General features: G+C 41.0%; 1 protein-coding gene across 6 annotated transcripts in view; it reads left to right on the forward strand.

Moving 5' to 3' along the window:
• LOC100346786 (uncharacterized) overlaps positions 1-21,586 on the forward strand; it is a 51,615-nt gene that overhangs the window by 21,965 nt on the left and 8,064 nt on the right. The window lies entirely within an intron of this gene.

The raw sequence follows: 21,586 nt of genomic DNA on the forward strand, positions 1-21,586 counted from the left end.
ATAAATTATCCATAACAATTTTTTTCTTCTTTTCATTAAGAGACCAGGACAAGACTGAGATGTTCCTTGTCATTTTCCTTTAAAGTCAGATGGATTTTTTTTTCCCTCTATTTGTCTGAACTGGAGGCCTTGGATAGTTCCACTTTATAATTATAAAGAGGTTTAATTCTAACACCAGCTTTCTTGTGCGCTCATTGCTTTATCTCTTGGAATTTTTCAGACCAATATGATACTTTTAGGTAAATAAAGTCAGTAGATGTCCTGAGGGTATCTGTAACTTAACAGCATGTTTACTTCTCTAGTTTCTAATTCTTATTTCATTTGCCACTTCTGACTCTTTACTGTCTTTTAAGCTTAGCGTGCTCTTAAAAGGATGGTTGTCGTATTTTATCCAACATTCATTGATGTTTTTCAGGATTAACAGTTTTTACTTTTTTTATGTCCTCTGTATGTTCGTTTTTTTCTCAAAGGTTCTTGTGCATTTCTTCTAAGCAATTTCCTTAGAGCTTCAGAAATTTTATTAACATAATGAATAGAATATTTTCTATGACATTATCTAAATGGTTAGCACATATTATATATTTATGTATGATGTATGTATTGTACATATTTGTATAATTTATATATGTGTATACATATAAATATCCATTTGTGGAAATTGTCAATAACCTGATAGAAATATCTAACCATATTTTAGTGGATAATACTGGATTTTAAGGTCTTGGTTTCTAAATATATCTTTCCTTTTTCTATTTATCTGTTGTTTTTTTTTTTAAAGATTATTTATTTGAAAGTCAGAGTTACACAGAGAGAGGAGAGGCAGACAGAGCGAGGTCTTCCATCTGATGGTTCACTCCCCAATTGGCTGCAATGGTCGGAGCTGCACCGATCCGAAGCCAGGAGCCAGGAGCTTCTTTTGGGTCTCCTATGCAGGTGCAGGGGCCCAAGGACTTGGGCCACTTCTGCTGATTTCCCAAGCCATAGCAGAGAGCTTTGATCGGAAGTGGAGTATCCGGGTCTCGAACCAGTGCCCGTATGGGATGCTGGCACTTCAGGCCAGGGTGTTAATCCGCTGTGCCACAGTGCCAGCCTTATCTTTTTTTTTTTTTTTAAATATTTATTTATTTGAAAGAGTTACAGAGAGAGAGAGCCAGAGAGAGAAAGAAGTCTTCTATCTGCTGGTTCATTCCCTGAATGACCACATCGGCCAGAGCTTAGCTGATCTGAAGCCAGGAGTCAGGAGCTTCTTCCAGGTCTCCCACGTGAGTTTAGGGGCCCAAGGAGTTGGGCCATCTTCAATGGCTTTCCCAAGTCACAGCAGAGAGTTGGATTGGAAATGGAGAGGCCAGCACTGTGGCACAGTGGGTTAAAGCCCTGACCTGAAGCACCGGCATCCCATATGGGCACCGGTTCTAGTCCCGGCTGCTCCACTTCCTATCCAGCTCTCTGCTGTGGCCTGGGAAAGCAGTAGAAGATGGCCCAAGTTCTTGGGCCCCTGCATCTGCGTGGGAAACCCGGAAGAAGCTCCTGGCTCCTGGCTTTGGATTGACGTAGCTCCTGCCATTGCGGCCATCTGGGAAGTGAACCATCAGATGGAAGACCTCTCTCTCTGTCTCTACCTCTCTCTGTAACTCTGTCTTTCAAATAAATAAAATAAATCTTAAAAAAAAAAAAAAAAAAAAAAAGGAAATGGAACAACCAAGACTCGAACTGGCACCCATGTAGGATGCTGACGCTGTATGCTGGGGTTTTAATCTGCTGCGCCAGTGCTGACCCCTCTATTTATCTTTTTTGGAAACTATATTCAGTTGGCTATTTAGCAGAATTTGAAAACAATTTTTTAAAAGATTTTTATTTATTTGAGAGATGGAGTTACAGAAAGAAAGATCTTCCATCTGCTGGTTCACTCCCCAAATGGCTGCAATGGCTAGAGCTGGGCAAATCCCAAGCCAGAAGCCAGGTACTTCTTCCAGTCTCCCATACAGGTGCAGGGGCCCAAGCATGTGAGCTGTCTTCTATGCTTTCCCAGGCCATCAGAGGGAGCTGGATTGGAAGAGGAGCAGTCAAGACATGATCCGGCACATATATGGGATGCTGGCACTGCAGGCAGTGGCTTAGCCTACTACGCCTCAGCGCTGGCCTCTGAAAACAATTTTTTTAAAAAGATTTTATTTATTTAAAAAACAGATGAGAGAGCAATAGATCCTCCATCTGCTGGTTCACTCACCAAATGGCCACAGGAGATGGGATTAGACCAGGCTGAAGTTCACCAGGAGCCACAAACGCCATCTGGGTTTCCCATATAGGTATAAAGAATTTAAGTACTTGAGTAATCCTTTACTGCTTCTCAGACACATTAACAAGGAACTGGACTGGAAGCAGAACAACTAGGACTTGAACTGGCACTCTGATATGGGATGTGGGTATCCCAAGTGGCAATTATAACTGCTATGCCACAATGCCTGCCTCCAAATATTTTGGTGTTTTTTTTTTTTTTTCAAACTTTATTGGCAATGTATTAATGTTTATTAAATGTATTTCTATATGTGTCTGGTAAATATCCCTAATTAGATTAAGGAAGAACTATTCTGATTTAAAGAGTTTTTTGAAAAATTATATTTGGTGGAGGTGCTGTGGTATACTGGGTAAAGCTACCACCTGTAGTGCTGGCATCCTATATGGGCACCTCTTTGAGTCCCATTTGCTTCACTTCCAGTCTAGCTCTCTACTATGGCCTGGGAAAGCAGAAGATGGCCCAAGCGTTTGGGCCCTTGCACCCGCGTGGGAGACTTGGAAGAAGCTCCAGGCTCCTGGCTTTAGATCGACCCAAGCTCTGGCCATTGTGGCCACTTTGGGAGTGAACCAGCGGATAGAATATTTCTCTCTTTCTGCCTCTGCCTTTCAAATAAATCAATAAATCTTTAAAAAATATCCCGGTTGGGGAGCCGGATTCTGTCCCGGTTGCTCCTCTTCCAGTCCAGTTCTCTGCTGTTGCCCAGGAAGGCAGTGGAGGATGGCCCAAGTGCTTGGGCCCTACACCCGCATGGGAGACCAGGATGAAGCACCTGGCTCCTGGCTTCAGATCGGCACAGCGTACCAGCCATGCGGCCATTTGGGGGGTGAACCAATGGAAAAAGGAAGACCTTTCTCTTTGTCTCTCTCTCTCTCTTTCTCTAACTGCCTGTCAAAAAATAAATTAATTAATTAAAAAATAATTATATTTATTTGAGACACAGTATATCCACTGGTTAATTCCTCGATTATCCCCAAGGGTTGGACGCAGGTAGAAGCTGAAAGCCAGGACCCAGGAACTCAGTTGAGGTCTCCCACATAGGTGGCAGGAATCCAACTATTTGAGTCATCACCACTGCCTGTCAGGGTCTTCATTAGCAGAAAGCTGGAATCAGAAACCAGACCCAGAAACTGAACTCAGGTAATCTGATACAGGATGTAGGTATTCAAGCCTACAGCTTAACCATATACCCATCTCAAATAAGCCATATACACATCTCAAATCTCATATAGTTTTTGATAAATGGTCTTAAAATACATTTTACAAATTTTTTGTGGGGCCGGCATTGTGGCATTAAGGGTAAAGCCACCACCTGTGATGCCAGCATCCCATATGGGTGCCAGTTTGTGTCCAGCTGCTCCAGTTCCCATCCAGCTCCCTGCTGGTAGCCTGATAAAAGCAGCAGAGGATGTCCCAAGTGTTGGGGCCCCCATCACCCACATGGGAGACTTGGATGGAGTTCCAGAATTCTGGCTTAAGCCTGGTCCAGCCCAGGCCATTGTGGATATTTAGGGATTGAACTAGTGGATGGAAGACACCTTTCCCCAAGCCCCCCTACTTTCAAGTAAATAAATAAATCTTTAAAATTTTACCTATGTTTATTCCTGAGATTGACTTCCTGAGCTGTGTGTCTAGTTTTATTATGTGAGTTCATTTAACTTCATAAAATACTTTGGTAGATTTCCAGAGTTTTATATATTCAACAACACTTGTGAACGATCTGAATTATACTCAGATACTCTTTAATGGATTGGATGGTCTTGCCAGTAATATCATTAGGCATCATCAATATTCAGTGACCCTAAATCCCATAGATCCCATGATCAATATATACAAATGACCTGTCGTCATCAGAACTATTACCTTTTAGGAGCAGGGCCTTTAAACTCAAATTAAAAATTCTTTTTGCTTCTTTTCTTTTTATTTATTTTTATTTTTTATTTTTTTGACAGGCAGAGTTAGAGAGTTTGCTTATTTTCTAATGTAAATTGACAATTATAATTGTGTATATATATATATATGGGGCACTAATTGATTTATGAATATAATGTGGATTATGTAAATCAAGCTAAGCAGAACATTTGATATTTAGCAATTTTTGTAATGTAAACTACACTATTAATTATTTACCATGCTTTTAGGCAAATTTCAAAAGTAAAAAAGCCCTGATTCCTCCTATCTGAGATTTTTGTATCTGTTGACCATGATCTATCATTCCCTTACTCTCATTTTTTAAAAAAGATTTATTTATTTATTATCTGAGAGGCAGAGTTACAGACAGAGAGAGTGACAGACAGGGAGAGAGGTCTTCTATCTGCGGGCTCACTCCCCAGATGGCCGCAACAGCCACAGCTGGGCTGATCTGAAGCCAGAGCCAGGAGCTTCCTCCAGGTCTCCCATGTTGGTGTAGGGGACTTGGATCATCTTCCACAGTTTTCTCAGGCCATCATCAGGGAGCTAGATTGGAAGTGGAGCAGCCAGGATTCAAACTGGTGTTTATATAAGCGGCTGCAGGTGGCTGCTTAACCTGCTACACCACAGTGCTGGCCCCTCTCTTAAATTTTGTGACTACCATTCTATTCTTTGCTTCTGTGGGTTCTACCATCTTTGATTACACATAATTAGAAGTATGTGTTGTTTGTCTGTGCCTGGTTTATTACACAATATAGTGATCTCCAATTCAATACTTATCACAAATGACAGAATTTCCTTCAAATTTTTGTGTATACACCCACACCACATTTTCTTTCTACCTGTTGATGTGATCCTTAGGCTGATTCCATAACTTATTGATTGTGACTAGTGCTTCAGGGGAGTAGAGGTATCTTCAACAAACTGATTTCAAATCTTTTTAGTAAATACTCAGGAGTGGGATTACAGATCATATAGCAATTCTTTCTTTAGTGTTTTGAGGGATCTCTCTGCTTTTTGTGAATGGCTGCAGTGATTTTACAGAACCACCAAAAGTATACAAAGGTTCCCTTGTGTACATATCATTGCTGACATGTACTCTCATCTTTCTGAGAATAGCCATTCTGACAGGTATGAAGTGATAACTCATTGGGTTTTAATTTCTCGAATTATGAGCAGTGCTGAACTTTTTTTTTCACATATCTCTTGACCATTTGTGTGTCATGTCTTCAGAAATATCCATTCAGGCCCCTTGGTTATTTTTAAATTGTTTTTGTTTTCTTTCTCTTGAGTTCTTTATATATTTTGGATATCAGTATCTTTTCAGATTTAAGGCTTGTGAGTATTTTCACCCAATTTGTAGATTCTCTTTACACACTGAATTACATCCTTTGCTATGTAGAATCCTGTAGTTTGACATATTAATTTTGCTTTTATTGCTTTTTAATTTTGCTTTCATTGTCTGTTCTTTTGGAATCAAATCAGAAAATCATTGCCCAGATAAATGTTGTGTAGTTTCCCCCATTTCTTTTTAGTACTTTTATAATTTCTAGCCTTTAATCCATTTTGAGTTGATTTTTGAAAGAAGGATACAGTTTCATTTTCCTTCATGTTTTCCCAATACCGTTTCTTGAAGAGATTATCCTTTTTCATTTTGTTTTCCTGGCACCTTTGTTAAAAATCAGTCAGATGTGGGTTCATTTCTGAGTTCTCTCCTGTCTCATTACTTGATGTGTCTGTTTTTGCCAGCATTTTAGTTTTAGTTTTAGTTTTAGTTTGAAATTAGGTAGTATAATGTCTCCAGATTAGTTCCATGTTTTTCTTGCCCATGATTTCTGTGGCTGTTTGGAGTTTCTTGTAGTTCCAAATGAGCTTTATTATTATTTTTTTCTGTGTCTGAGAGGAAAAAAATAACATTGGAATTGTGATAGCAATTGTATTGAATCTGTAAATCACTTTGGGTAGTATGGGTATTTCAGCAGAATTAAGTCTTCCAATCCATGAATGTGGAATATCTTTCAATGCTTCTGTTTTTCTCTTCAATATCTTACAGTTTTCAGTATACAAGTCTTTCACCTCATTTGTTAAATTTATATCTGATTTCTTTTTAAATTGGTAACTATTGTAAATAGGATTATTCCCTTGGATCTTTTTGTTGTTTCTGTTTTCAGATAGTTGTTGTTTGCACAAACTGTTGATTTTTTGTATTGATTTTGTGTCCTCAATTTTACTGTATTTGTTCATTAATAGTTTTTTGGTAGAGTCTAGATTTTTTTTTGATAGGCAGAGTGGATAGTGAGAGAGAGAGACAGAGAGAAAGGTCTTCCTTTTGCCGTTGGTTCACCCTCCAATGGCAGCCACGGCTGGCGCGCTGCGGCCGGCGCACCGCGCTGATCCGAAGGCAGGAGCCAGGTGCTTCTCCTGGTCTCCCATGGGGTGCAGGGCCCAAGCACTTGGGCCATCCTCCACTGCCTTCCCGGGCCACAGCAGAGAGCTGGCCTGGAAGAGGGGCAACCGGGAAATAATCCAGTGCCCCGACTGGGACTAGAACCCGGTGTGCCGGTGCCGCTAGGTGGAGGATTAGCCTATTGAACCGCGGCGCCGGCCAGAGTCTAGATTTTTTTTTACATATAAGATCTTGTCATAAGCAAACAATAATGATTTCCTTTCTTTCCAATTTGAATGCCTTTTATTTCTTTTTCTTGGCTAACTGCTTTAGCAAGGATTTCCAGTATCATGCTGAATAGAAGTGATGAGAGTAAGCATTCTTGTTTCAGATCTTAGTAGAAAGCTTTCAGCTTTTCATTGTTCAGTATAATATTAGCTGTGGGCTTTATTGTGTTGAGGTACACTGTTTCTATTCCTAATTTGATGAGGGATTTTTATTATGAAATTATTTTGAATTTTGTTAAATAGTTTTTCTATATTTAATAAAATTGTCATATGGTTTTGTCTTTCATTCTATTAATATATTACATTTATGGACTTGTCTTTGTTGAACCATGCTTACATTCCAAGGATACATCCCACTAATTCATGATTGGTGATCCTTTTAATGTGTTGGTGAATTTGCTTTGCTATATTTAGCTGAGGATTTTTCAATCTACATAATTCATCAAGATGTTGGCTTTTTTTTTTTTTAATGTCTAGCTTTGGTATCATGGTAATGCTGGTTTTGTAAAGTGAGTCTGAAGTATTTGTATTTCCCCCTCTTCAATGACTGGAAGAGTTTGATAAGGATTGATATTGCAAGTATTCTTGAAATTTTGGTAGAGTTCAGGAGTGAAACTATCAGATCCTAGGCTTTTCTTTGAAGGAATGTTGCTGTTGTTAGTGATTCATTGCTAGTGCTACTTATTACTCTATTCCTTCATTATTGTCTTTTTAAAAAATTTTTTTATTTATTTATTTGATAGGTAGAGTTATAGACAGTGAGAGAGAGAGACAGAGAGAAAGGTCTTCCTTCTGTTGGTTCACTCCTCAAATGGCTGCTACCGACGGCACTGTGCCGATCCGAAGCCAGGAGCCAAATGCTTCCTCCTGGTCTCCCATGGGGTGCAGGGCCCAAACACTTGGGCCATCCTCCACTGCCTTCCCGGGGCCACAGCAGAGAGCTGGACTGGAAGAGGAGCAACCGGGACTAGAACCTGGCACCCATATGGGATGCTGGTGCTGCAGGTGGAGGATTAACCAAGTGAGCCATGGCGCCGGCCCCAATTATTCTGTCTTAATAGATTGTATACATCTAGGAATTCATTTCTTCTAGTTTATCCAATTTGTTGGTATGTAGTTGCTCATAGTAGTTTCTTATGATTCTTTTTTTTCTGTAGTATCAGTTGTAATGTCGCCTCTGATTTTGAGTTTTTTTCTTAATCTACCTAAAGGTGTGTTAGTTTGTTAATCTTTTTTAACAAACCAACTCTTCTTTTTGTTGATCTTTTGTATTATTTTTCTAGTTTTTTTAAGTTTCCTCTCTAATCTTTTATTATTTCATTCCTTCTACTAACTTTGGGCTTAGTTTGTTCTTTTTCTAATTCCTTAAGGAGAAATGTTGAGATCTTTCTTTTGATGTAGGCATATATTGCTGTGAGCTTTGTGACTAGCTAGCATTTTAATTTATCTCGTTATTTTTTAATTTTCCCTTTTAATTTCTTTATTGGTCCATTGGTTATTCTGGAGCTTGTTTAATTTTCATGTGCAAATATATGTGGGTTTTCTAAAATTCTATCTGTTGTTGATTTCTAATTTCATACCATTGTAATTAGAAAAGATATGTGCTATGATTTGGATCTTAAATTTATTAAGCTTCTTTTTGTATCCTAACATGTGATCTATCCTGGAGAATGTTTCATGTGTAATTGAGAAAAATGTACATTTTATTGATGTTGAATGGAATGTTCTGTTTATGTCTGTTAGGTCCAAAACTGAAGTTAAAGTGTTGTCCACATCCAGTGTTTACTTACTAACTTTCTGGCTGGATGATTTGTCCAGTGTTCCCTACTATTTTTTTTTTTTTTAAGATTTATTTATTTATTTGAAAGTCAGAGTTACACAGAGGGAGAAGGAGAGAGAGAGAGAGAGAGGTCTTCCATCCACTGGTTCACTCCCCAATTGGCTGCAATGGTCGGAGCTGCGCCAATCAGAAGCCAGGAGTCAGGAGCTTCCTCTGGGTATCCCATGTGGGTGCAGGGGCCCCAAGGACTTGGTCCATCCTCAACTGGCTTTCCCAGGCCATAGCAGAGAGCTGAATTGGAAGTGGAGCAGCCGGGACTTGAACTCATATGGGAATATGGGATGATAGCACTGCAGGTGGCGGCTTTACCCCCTATTGTCACGGTGCCGGCCCCAAAGTTCCCTACTATTAATTGTATTGCACTCTCTCTTCTTGTTCAGATCCCTTAATATTTGTTTTCTTTATTTATGTTCTCTGGTGTTAATTGCATATATATTTGTATTTGTCATATCCGCTTACTGAATTGAACTCTTCATCATAATATAATGTCCTTTTTTGCTACAGTTTTTGACTTAAACATCTATTTTATCTGATGTAAGTTCTCCCCGCTGTAGTTTGGTTTCCTCATGTGTGGATAATTTGCTGTGTCCCTTTACTTTCAGTCGGTGGGTGTCCTTATAAATGAGATAACAACTCATTTTATAAGCAGCATGTAGTTGAGTCTTTTTTTTTAATCTGTTCATTTGCTATGTTGTTTTTCTTTTAAAGATTCATTCATTTATTTATTTGAAAGGTAGAATGACAACGATGGGTAGGGGATGGAGAGAGAATCATCTACTGGTTCATTCCCCAAGTGGACATGACAACCAGATGTAGGTCTGGGACAGGCTAAGAACTCCATCCTGGTCTCCTACATGGGTAGCAGGGGCCCAAATACGTGGGCCATCTGCTGCTGCATCCCAGGCACATTAGCAGGAAGCTGAATCTGAAGCAGAGTAGCCAGGACTCACACCAGTCCTGAGATACGCGATGCTAGAGTTCCAGTGATGGCTTAACCTACGGTATCATAATGCCCACTCCACGCTCTGTACCTTTTGAAGGGAAAAATTAATCAATTTACATTCCAAATAAATGTTGATATAGGTAAGGAAAGGTAATTGTTTATATAGGTAAGGACTACAATTTTATTGTTCTGTTTTCTAGATTCTGAGTTTTTTCCTTTTTTGATGTCTTCCTTAGTGGGTTGGTAGTTTTCTGTAGTTACATGCTTTGAATCTTTTCTATTTGTTTTATGTGTCTCCTGAAGATTTTTACCTTACAGTTAGTTTGAGGCTTATAGAGAATATTGTGTAACAGCTTATTTAAAGGTGATAACAACTTTGCATGCAACGTTTTTACTGCTTTCTTTCTCTCACATTATGTGTTTTTGATATTTACATCATTTTGTAATGTGTGACTTGACTATTTTTGCTGTGTGTATTAATAATTTTGTCTTTAACTCTTGTACTAGAGATAAAATGATATGTCATCATTATAATTGTGTATCCTGAATATGGCTCTGTTTTAATTACTATACTTATTGAATTTTGTGCTTTCATATATTTCATATTACTTAGGAGCCTTTTGTTTCAGGACTTTTAGTACATCCTGAGTGGCAAGCTTACAGTTAATGAACTCCCTTAGCTTTTGTTTGTCTTGGAAAGTTTTTATTTCTCCATTTCTTTTTTTTTTTTAATTAAGATTTATTTCATTTATGTGAAGGGCAGAGTTACAGAGAAAGATGGGAGGAGAGAGATCTTCCATAATCGTTCACTCCCCAAATAGCTGCAGTGGCAGGGCTGTACCAAAACCAGAAGCCAGGAGCTTCTTCCAGGTCTCCCACATGGTTGCAGGGGCCCAACCACTTTGGGCCATCTTCTATTGCTATCCCAGGCCATTAGCAGGGAGCTGGATCTTATGTGGGGCAACAGGGACTGGAACCAATGCCCATATAGGATGCTGGTGTTACAGATGGTGGCTTTGCCCACTATATCACAATGCCAGCCCATCGATCATTTCTGAATGACAATTTTGCAGAGTACAGGTTTCTTAGTTTGTAATTTTTCTTCAGCACTTGGAATATATCATTCTGCTCCCTTTTGGCCTACAGGGTTTCTTCTGAGCAACCTGCTGATAGTACTGTTTGTCACTCCTTTGCATGTTACAAGTTTCCTATGTTGTGGCTTTCAGAACTTTTTCCTTATCTTTAATTTTTGAAAACTTGATTATTACATATCTTGGTGAATTCTTTGAGTTGAATTCAATTGGAGGGCTCTATGTTTTTTAATTCGTGGATATTGTCATCCATCATCATCATCATCATCAGCCCTTACTTCCTAAAATACGCTTTCTGGCCTCTTCTTTCCTTCTACAAACTTCAAAAATGTGGTCAATTGATGGAAATTTCCATAATTCCCAGACTTCTATTATTCTTTTTCATCTTTTTGTTCCTCTGAGTAGATAATTTTGGATGTGCTGTCTTTGAGCTCACTGATTCTTCTGCTTGAGTTTACTGTTGAAACTTTCTATTAAATTTTTAAGATCTGTAGATCTGTTGCATTTTCTATCTCTATGATTTGCTTTTGGGTCTTTTTTTTTTTTTGCAAACTTATTTATGTGTTTTTCACATTTCATATAATTTTTATCAATATTTTCTTATAGTTAACTGAATTTATTTAAGAGCCTTGTTCTGAATTATTTGTCAGTTATCTCATAGATACCCATTTTGTTAGGGTCCATTGTTGGAGCTTTATTCATTTCTTTTGAAAGGTTCCTTGATTGTTCCTCATTCTTGTGTCTTTGCATTTCAGTGCTTTTATAGAGACAGTTCTTCTTTTGGCCTTTATAGAAGCTCTTTGTCAGGGAAAGAGCTTCACAGCTTAATTTAGCCTGTGGTTCTGGAAGGACCAGCTGGTAATAGCTCTGGTCAGGCAGAGCTGTTTTAGGGTCTGTAGTTGGCTGTCATTGCCTTTGCTTTGACATCAAGTGGGGCTGCGGGCTAGACTTACTGTCTGGCAAGACCACTGACCAAGGTGCTGTTATGTGGAGCTGCTGGCAAGGTACTACTATGGCTTCTGGTCACAGAACTGTTCTGTCTGAGCAGTTTTTTTTTTTTTTTTTTTTTTTTCCCCACAAAGTGGACAGGGAGAGAGAGAGAGACCGAGAGAAAGGTCTTCCTTTGCCATTGGTTCACCCTCCAATGGCTGCCGCAGCCGGCGCGCTGTGGCCAGCGCACCGCGCTGATCCGATGGCAGGAGCCAGGTGCTTCTCCTGGTCTCCCATGGGGTGCAGGGCCCAAGCACCTGGGCCATCCTCCACTGCACTCTTGGGCCACAGCAGAGAGCTGGCCTGGAAGAGGGGCAACCAGGACAGAATCCGGCGCCCCGACTGGGACTAGAACCCAGTGTGCCGGCGCCGCAAGGTGGAGGATTAGCCTAGTGAGCCGCAGCGCTGGCCTGAGCAGTTGTATTTTTGCAATTGGGCAGGTCTGTGGAGTAGCCTCTGAGGTTAGGTGGAGACACAGCTCAAGTGGGCAGGCCCCGAGGCCATGCTGCTGGGAAATACATGACAGAGGATTGCCTCCATGTCAGGGTGGAACCATGGAGTCTTTTCTTGGCTGAGTATAAAATGTCATTGATCTAGGGTTAGCAGATCTAGCCTCTTGCTTCTTCGAAGTTCACACAGTCTGCCTACCTTTGTGGGGTCATTGGGTAGGCTTTTTGGTTCTTCACTGTTGTAGCTCCTATTTATTAAAAACGATTAGAGGCAGGCATCTTCCTGCCTCAGCAGTGTCATTGGGGTGGGTCTGAAGGTAGGTGTGGAAAATAGCTAGTTAGAGACCCAAGTTAGTTGAACTTTGCACTGGGCTTCTAAAGGTAACCAGCTCAGCTTTGTGTGGCAAGTTGCTGGTACCTCTTACTATGTAGGTGTGACTCAAGATCTACACACTGGTCACCATGGCCTCTGCCTGATTTCTTCGTTTCTTTTTGATCTCGGGTGATTTAGCCATACTCTGATCCTCGAGATTAGACTGGAATGGGAAGTTTCCTGGGAAATGTATCATACAGATTTTATTTGCATTTCCCTGATGGCTATTGAATACTGAGCATTTTATCATACATTTGTTGACTATTTGTATTTCTTCTTTTTTAAGAACTGTCTATTCAGTTCTTCGCCCATTTCTTTTTTCTTTTAAATATTTATATATTTATTTGAAAAGCAGAGTTGGAGAGAGAGAGAGAGAGAGAGAGAGAGAAAGAAAGATCTTCCATCCACTGGTTCACTCCCCAAATGGCCACAATGGCTAGGGCTGGGCCAGACAAAAGCAGGAACTAGGAGCTTTTTCTGGGTCTCCCACATTGGTGGCAAGGGCCTAAGCACTTCAGCCATCTTTTACTGCTCTCCCAGGCCATTACCAGGGAGCTGAATTGGATATGGAGCTACTGGGACATGAACCGGTGCCCATTTGGGATGCTGGCATCACAGGCTGTGGCTTAACCTGCTACAGCACAATGCCAGCCTCTCTTTGCCCATTTCTTAATTGGATTGGTTGATTATTTTGAGTTGCTGATATATTTTGAATATTAATATTTTGACAGATAAGAAGCTTGCACATATCTGCTCCCATTCTGTCAGGTGTCTCTTCAGTTTAACTTCACTTTTACTTTCCTGTGCAGAAGCTTCTGAATCTGATATAATCCCATTTTAGATTTACTTTTGTTGCCTATGCTTTGGTGGTCTTATCCAGGAAGTCATCACCTACAATCAATGTCTTGAAGTATTTCCCCTACATTTTCTTCTTGTTAGAAACTGTTGTTACATAGTCTCAGGTCTTTGATCCATCTTGATTTTTTTATATAGTGAGATACAGGGATCTAATATGTACATCCAGTTTTGCCAGCACCATTTATTGAAAAGAGTATCCTTTTTCCAATGTATGTTCTAGGCAGTTTTGTCAAACATCAGTTGGCTCTACGTATGAGGATTAATTTTTGGGCTGTCTGGCCGGCGCCGCGGCTCACTAGGCTAATCCTCTGCCTAGCGGCGCCGGCACACCGGGTTCTAGTCCCGGTCGGGGCGCCGGATTCTGTCCCGGTTGCCCCTCTTCCAGGCCAGCTCTCTGCTGTGGCCCGGGAGTGCAGTGGAGGATGGCCCAGGTGCTTGGGCCCTGCACCCCATGGGAGACCAGGAAAAGCACCTGGCTCATGGCTCCTGCCATCGGATCAGCGCAGTGCGCCGGCCGCGGCGGCCATTGGAGGGTGAACCAACGGCAAAGGAAGACCTTTCTCTCTGTCTCTCTGTCTCACTGTCCACTCTGCCTGTCAAAAAAAAAAAAAATTTTTTTTGGGGCTGTCTATTCTGTTCCATTGATCCTTGTGTGTGTGTTATGGTAGAATCATGCTGTTTTAATTACTATAGTTTTGGGGCCAGTGCTGTGGCTCAGCAGGTTAAAGTCCTTTCTGAGGCATCAGCATCCCATATGGGCACCAGTTCTAGTCCCTGCTGCTCCTCCTCTGATCCAGCTCTCTGCTATGGCCTGGGAAAGCAGTAGAAGATGGCCCAAGTCCTTGGGCCCCTGCACCTGCGTGGGAGACCCTGAAGGGACTCCTGGCTCCTAGCTTTAATTGGCACAGCTCCGGTCTTTGCAGCAGTCTGAGGAATGAACGAGCGGATACAGGACCTCTCTCTCTGTCTCTACCTCTCTCTGTAACTCTGTCTTTCAAATAAAATAGATACTTAAAAAAATAATGACTATAGTTTTATAGTATGCTTTGAAATCAGGTGTTGTAAGGCCTCCAGCTTGATGTTTTTTGCTCAGGATCACTTAGGCTATTCTGGATCTTTTGTGATTCCACATGAATTTTAGGATTGCTTTTTGTAATTCTGTAAAGAATGCTATGGTATTTTGATAGAGATTGTATTAAATCTGTAGATTGCATTAGGTAGTATAGACACTTTAATGCTATTAATTCTTCCAATCCATGAGCAAGGAATATCTTTGCATCATGTGTCCTTGATGATTTTCTTTGATCAGTATTTTATAACTTTCATTTATAACTTTGCCTTCCTTGGTGAACTTTATTCTGAAAATTTTTTTGTTGACTACTGTGAATGGCTCTCTTTTGTGATTTCTCTTTCAGCAAGATCATGATTGGTTCTTTTCCTTTGTATGTTGATTTTTTTTTTTTTTTTTTGACAGGCAGAGTGGACAGTGAGAGAGAGACAGAGAGAAAGGTCTTCCTTTTGCCGTTGGTTCACCCTCCAATGGCCGCCGCGGCTGGCACGCTGTAGCTGGCGCACCGCGCTGATCTGAAGCCAGGAGCCAGGTGCTTCTCCTGGTCTCCCATGCGGGTGCAGGGCCCAAGGACTTGGGCCATCCTCCACTGCACTCCCTGGCCACAGCAGAGAGCTGGCCTGGAAGAGGGGCAACCAGGACAGAATCCGGCGCCCCAACCGGGACTAGAACCCGGTGTGCCGGCGCAGCAAGGTGGAGGATTAGCCTATTGAGCCACAGCACCGGCCTGTATGTTGATTTTATAACCTTCAAGTTTTACTGAATTGATTTATCAGTTTTGAAAGCTTTTTGGTGCAGTGTCTAGGTTTTTCCATGTACAACATGTCATCTGCAGAGATAATTTGACTTCCTACTTTCTAATTTTGATACCCTATATTTCTCCTTCCTAATTGCTCTTCCAGTACTATATTTAATAAGGATGTCTACTTGCACTGTTCTTATCTTGTTCCAGATCTGAAGAGAAATACTTTTAGCTTTTCCCCATTCAGTATGATTGTGGCTGTTTTGTCATATGTAGCCTTTATAATTTTGAGGTATGTCCCTTCTATATATCTAAATTGTGGAAAGTTTTTATGAGGGAAGGTTTAATCTTATCAGATGCTTTCTCCACATGTACTGAGATGATTCTATGATTTTTGTTCTTCATTGTTACTGTGATTTATGGCACTTATTTATTTTCAAATGTTCAACCACCTTTGCATGTCTGGGATAAACTCCAGTTGATAGTGATATATGAGCATTTTATGTAGTATTGGATGCAGTTTGCTGGCATTTTGTTGAGAATTTTAAGATCCACATTCATAGGACAGTGGTCTGTATTTTTTTGTGTTGTCTTTTGTTTGGTTTTGGTATCAGAGTGATGCTGCCCTCCCAAAAATAATATGGCAGAGTTTGTTACTGTTCAGTATTTTGGAATAGTTTGTAAAGTATTGGAATCAATTCTTCTTTAAATATTTTGTAGAATTCAGAAGTGAAGCCATGAGGTTCTAGGCTTTTCTTTGATGGAAGACCTGTCAATCTTGGCTCAGAATTTCTGCATCATCTTGATTTAATCATTATAGATTATCTATCCAGGAAGCTATCCATTTCATCCAGGTTTTCCACTTCATTAGCATGTATCTCGTAATTTCTTATGCTCCTTTGTATTTCTGCAGTATCAGTTTTAATGTCCCCTTTTTTCATCATATTTGAGTATTTTTTTTTCTTTGGTGGTCTGGATAAATGTCTTGTTTATCTTCTCAAAAGCACAACTTTGCAGTTTGATCTTTCTGTACTTTTTTTTAGTTTCAATTTCATTTATTTATTCCCTGATTCTTTTTTTTTTTTTTTTTTTTTTTTTTTTTTTGACAGGCAGAGTGGACAGTGAGAGAGAGAGACAGAGAGAAAGGTCTTCCTTTGCCGTTGGTTCACCCTCCAATGGCCGCCGCGGCCGGCGCGCTGCGGCCGGCGCACCGCGCTGATCCGATGGCAGGAGCCAGGAGCCAGGTGCTTTTTCCTGGTCTCCCATGGGGTGCAGGGCCCAAGCACCTGGGCCATCCTCCACTGCACTCCCTGGCCACAGCAGAGGGCTGGCCTGGAAGAGGGGCAACCGGGACAGAATCCGGCGCCCCGACCGGGACTAGAACCCGGTGTGCCGGCGCCGCTAGGCGGAGGATTAGCCTACTGAGCCGCGGCGCCGGCCTTCCCTGATTCTTATTGTTTCCTACCTCCTGCCTATTTGGAGTTTAGTTTGTTCTTGTTTTTCTAAGTCCTTGCAGTGCACCATTAGGTTATTTGAGATCTTTCCATTTTGTTAATGTAAGAACTTATTGCGATAAACTTCTCAATATTGCTTTTGTTGTATCCCACAAGTTTTGCTATGTTGCATTCTCTTTTTCATTAGTTTCAAAAAAATTATTTCCTTTTTCTTAAAACACCCATTGGTTATTCAGCAGCATGCTGTTCGATTTCCATATATTTTTACATATTTTGTTCTTATTGTTGATTTCTTGTTTTATTCCTTTGTGGTCTGAGAAGATACATGGTATGATTTCAATCTTTTAAAATTTACTGAGGCTTGATTTTTGACCTAATATATCGTATCATCCCAGAAAATGTTCCATGTGCTGCTAAGAATGTGTACTGTTAGCTGCTGGGCGAAATCTAATGTAAAGATCTCTTAGGTCCATTTACTCAATAGTCTAGTTCAAATATGATGTATCTTTGTTGATTTTCTTTCTTTACAATATGTTCATTGTTAACAGTAGGGTTTTGAAGTCCCCCCCCACTATTACTGTATTGGAGTCTATCTCTCCCTTTGGGTTTAATAATAATTGTTATATATACCAGAGTGGTCTTGTGCATATATATTTGTTACGGTTATATCTTCTTACTGATTCAGTCCATTTATCAGTATATAATGGCTTCATCTCTTTTTAGTTTTTGATATAAAGTCTTATGAGTACAGTTCTTCCCACTTATTTTTGGTTTCTGTTTTCCTGGCATTATGTTTATCCACCCTTCATTTTAAGTCTATGTGTATCTTTATTTATTGAGTTTACTATCAGGTGTTGGGTTTTTTTTTTGTTTGTTTTAAAATTTTATTCATTTATTTGAGAAGCAGAGTTAGAGGGGCAACAGAAAGGTCTTCCATCCCCTGGTTCACTCCCCAAGTGGCTGCAGCAGCTGGAGCTGGGCTGATCTGAAGCCAAGAGCCAGGAGCTTCAGGCTTCTCTAGTCTCCACGCAGGAGCAGGGGCCCAGGCATTTGTGCTGTCTTACACTGCCTTCCCAGGCCAATAGCAGGAGGCTGGATTGGAAGAGGGGCAGCCGGGACATGAACCAGCCACCCGTATGGGATGATGGCACTGAAGGCGGGGGCTTAGCCTTCTAGGCCACAGCACTGCCCCCCTCTTATCCACTCAGCTGAGGTGTATCTTTTTACTGAGGAATTTAACCTGTTTATAATCAAAGTCAGTGTTGATAAGAGTTAATACCTGTCATTTCTTGATTGGTTACTGATAGTATCAACTTTGATACTGAGTTTGATAGTATTAGGTGTTTTCATGATGTTTACCTTTTTTTAGATTTATTTATTTTTGAGAGTTAGAAAGAGGGAGAGACAAAGAATCTCTCATCCGCTGGTTCACCCCCCAGATGACTGCCCTTGCCAGCGCTGTGCTAGACTGAAGCCAGGACCCAGGAGCTTCAACGGAGTCTCCCACATGGGTGGCAGGGGCCCAAACACTGGGGCCATCTTCTGCTGCTTTCCCAGGCCATTAGCAGGAGCTGGATTGAAAGTGGAACAGGTGGGACACAAACCAGTGTCCATACGGGATGCCAGTGTCACAGGCAGCAGCTTTATCTGCCGTGCCACAACACCAGCCCATGATGCTAAAGTAAGGCTTCAGAGTTTCCTATAAGGCTACTCTGATGGTGATGAAGTCTCAGTTTTTATATTTCTGGGATATACTTTATTTCTCCTTTACTTATAATGGGTAGTCTCACAGGATATAATATTCATAGCTGGAATTTTTTCTTCCAAGATCTTGAATTCATATCATCCTACTTTCTTCTAGTATGCAGCATGTCTGCTCTTGCTCTCATTGATCTCCCTTAATTTTAGCTTGACATTTTTCTGTTTTTAGGATTCTCTCCTTGTCCTTAACTTGGACAGTTTGACTGTTATCTTGGAAAAGGTCTTTTTGGTTGAGTCTGGAAAGTTGCCATTATTTTATTTAGTCAGTCTCAATGCATTTTTCCTTCTGTTCTCTTTGAGATATCTATTCAATGAGTATGTGTTCACTTAATGGTATCCTGTATGTCTCATACACTTTCATCATTATTTTCTTTTAGTCTGACTGCATTATTTCAAAAGTCTTGTCTTCCAGAACAGAAATTCTTTTCTTGTCTTGCTCTGTTCTGCTGCTGACATTCTCAAATTTTGTTTGGTTCATCTCATCTACTGCTTTCCTCAATTTTTTAAACTATCTGTATTCTTTTGCATTGTACCAATTTTCTTTATAATCATTGTTTTGAATTTTGTTTCTGGCATTTCTCAGATTTCCTTCAGTTCAGGATTATTTCTGGAGAACTGTTTTGTTCTTTAGGAGTTGTCATGCTTGCTTCTTGTTTCCTTTGTCTCTACATTGATGACTGCCCATCTTTTTTTTTTTTTTTTTTTTTAAAGATTTATTTATTTATTTGAAACTCAGAGTCACATAGAGAAGGAGAGGCAGAGAGAGAGAAAGGTCTTCCATCCACTGGTTCACTCCCAAACTGGCTGCAACGGCCAGAGCTGCACTGATCAGAAGCTAGGAGCCAAGAGCTTCTTCCTGGTCTCCCACATGGGTGCAGGGGGCCAAGGACTTGGGCCATCCTCTACTGCTTTTCCAGGCCTTAGCAGAGAAGTGGATCAGAAGTGGAACAGCCAGGACTCGAACTGGTGCCCATATGGAATGCCAGCACTGCAGGCAGTGGCTCTACCTGCTATGCCTCAGTGTGTCCCCCCCGCCCCCCGCAAATCTGAATGGTCACTTCTTTATGGAGTTTTGTTGGAAAATAGTTTTTTGTTTCAGTGGAGTACAAGGTATCACTTGGATTGTTGCCTTGCCCTTGGTTCTAAGCGAGCTGAAAAGTATAACCTGATTTTTTTAATCAATGCCTATAAATGCCACGGTGGTCTAGTCTGCAGCAGTTTGTGAAGGTAGAAGAATGACTTTGAAGTGGATTTGGGCTTCCCAGTGTATGTATCTTCAGTTCCCAGAGAATTGGGTGTCAGTCACACTAGGGTTTGTGGTAACTATAACCTTGTTCTTGATACTGAGTGACTTTTCCCCTGGGCAAGCCTGAGTGATGCTGCAGCTTGTGGCTTATAACACCAAATTCCCTAGTTCCCAGAACTGCTCCAGTTTTATAGGGTGACTACAAGATATACTGGAGATTTTGCACTGGCAGGGGTAGGCCCAGCGTAAGTTCTTCCCTGGGTCTCACAGGATAGGTTCTGGTGAATCTGTGGAACCTAGTACTAATTGTCACAGTGTTGTGCTTCAGGATGCAGTAAGATCGCTACCCCATTCAGAGTCTGACAGCCAGCCTGCTGGGAATTGTGCACTGGTAGCTTCCAGCCTGAACTGACAGTAAGAGAGGAATGCAAATACAGATGTCCAGGTACAACTGAGTGTGACTTATTCCAGAGATTGTAACATCAACATCAGCAGTCCTAGATCTGCAAGGTACAGATGGAACTGCCCCTGCTAGGGCTTGTGCACTGGGCTCCCAGTGAGCTAGGAGGTGCAAAGGGACCTTCCTTAGGTCTAGTCCTCTCAGACTTTTTATGATGGTAGCCATAAGAAGCCAGCGGGAACCCCCTACATCACATAGAGTGAGTAAGCGCAGTTCTAGGGCTTATGCCCAGAACTCCACAGCTGCAAGGCACCAAGCTTCCACTCCCCATTTTGGGAAAGTGCCCTGGCTCTGGTGACTTCTGGTAGCTGTGACGCTGCTTGCTATCCCCTAGATTGGTACAGAGTTCAGCAGCAGCTCTACCACAGTAGAGTAGAGTCTGGCTCTTTGAGTAGAGGGAGACAATTTGGATTACCTTTTTGGAGCAAACCAGTTGCTGAGACCCCAGGTCAGCTCTCCATGTTGGAACTGAAGTCACTGAGGACTGTGGGATTCTCCTGTAGTTAGGACTGCTGGTCCATGTTGCCAGCAAGGAATGCGGTGCCCTCTTACCTTTTCTGGTAGTGGTGTGGAAGCTGCCACTACCACGGCCGTCAGTTGCATTTGTCCTCCGTCCGGTGGCCTCGGAGTCTCTGTGCTGTTGTACCACTTCTTTACTGAAGATTTCCCCCTGAAAACACGGTTCTTCCTTTGTTGTTCTGGTGTTTTACTATGGCTGAGGTGAGTATGGCTTCTCTATTCAGCCATCTTGTATTCTGTCTTATTTCCTAGTAAGTGTATTTAGGATTAAGTTTTCTCCAGGTACAACTGTAGTGAAACACATGGGATTTCACCTGAGGTTTCTTTTGGTAGAATAATAGGGACATAGTCTGAGAAATACATCAGGTGATTTCATTTTTATGGATCATAGAGCATATTTTCACAAACTAAGATGCTACACTCTCACTAGGTGATACAATCTTATAGTACTGCTGTCTTGTGTGTAGTCAATTGTTGACCAAAATGTCACTAACTAGTGCATGACTATCAGTTCTAAATCATTTGCAAGTTTTTATTTTCTCCTATAACAAACATGTATAGAAGTATCTTACTTAAGTCTATTAATATTTTTTGAATTTCCAGTTTTATGCTACTGTGATAATTAACAATCTGATGTGGTTTATCTTTATTATATTCTAGTCTTTTGTCTTTATGTCCTCCATCATGAGTAGAGTTTATCAATTTCTCTTTGTATTTCTGTTTTTATTTACCTCAAAGCTAAGTTGTTAGTTGTATAATGGTCATGACTTTTTTTTTTTTTTTTGACAGGCAGAGTGGACAGTGAGAGAGAGAGAGAAAGGTCTTCCTTTTCTGTTGGTTCACCCTCCAATGGCCGCTGTGGCCGGTGCACTGTGGCCAGCACACCGCGCTCATCGGAAGCCCAGAGCCAGGTG

The sequence above is a fragment of the Oryctolagus cuniculus genome, chromosome 18 (genome assembly GCF_051225735.1).
Source record: "Oryctolagus cuniculus isolate XC-2025 breed Fujian yellow rabbit chromosome 18, ASM5122573v1, whole genome shotgun sequence".
Lineage (NCBI taxonomy): Eukaryota > Metazoa > Chordata > Mammalia > Lagomorpha > Leporidae > Oryctolagus > Oryctolagus cuniculus.